General features: G+C 34.8%; 1 protein-coding gene across 2 annotated transcripts in view; it reads right to left on the bottom strand.

The window, feature by feature from the left end:
- The window catches only part of hprt1l (hypoxanthine phosphoribosyltransferase 1, like), a 6,352-nt gene that overhangs the window by 2,359 nt on the left and 3,453 nt on the right, over positions 1-540 (bottom strand). The window lies entirely within an intron of this gene.

Genomic DNA, 540 nt, shown 5'->3' with positions numbered 1-540 from the left:
ACCATGACTAAATGGGAAAATGTTTTTATATAGTAAACATGTAGGTCAGTTAAGAATTATTAACACTCGAAGCCTGGAAAGAGACATATTGGTAATCAATTATGACAATAGCAATACAGTTACCGCAATGATATACATTAAACCAAAGCTGTTTTTGATAATACAGTCAGAGGAAACTGACATGGTTTCAACACATTTCCTGTTTCAATCATTTAATCCATCAGAGAAATGGCGTCTGCAGTTAACAGTGCAGCATAGTAACTTTTACACTGCTCCGAACCTACATCACATTAAATCTTATTATTAGTGAAAGTGGGTTTTGTTTGCTGATGACACTACCATATGGGCATCGGGTGAAAACCTACAGCAACTCTCTGGACGGGTTTCACAGGAACTTGAGAAGATAAAGAAATGGTGTGATAGTAATAAACTATCTCTGAATTTGGATAAAACTAAATTTATGGTATTTGGGAATCGTAGACTAGATAATGAACTTCAATTGAAAATTGGGGGAGCTAATATAGAACGAGTACATGAAAT

The sequence above is a fragment of the Monopterus albus genome, unplaced genomic scaffold (genome assembly GCF_001952655.1).
Source record: "Monopterus albus unplaced genomic scaffold, M_albus_1.0 scaffold5.1, whole genome shotgun sequence".
NCBI lineage: Eukaryota > Metazoa > Chordata > Actinopteri > Synbranchiformes > Synbranchidae > Monopterus > Monopterus albus.
This window is presented reverse-complemented; position numbering and strand designations above follow the sequence as displayed.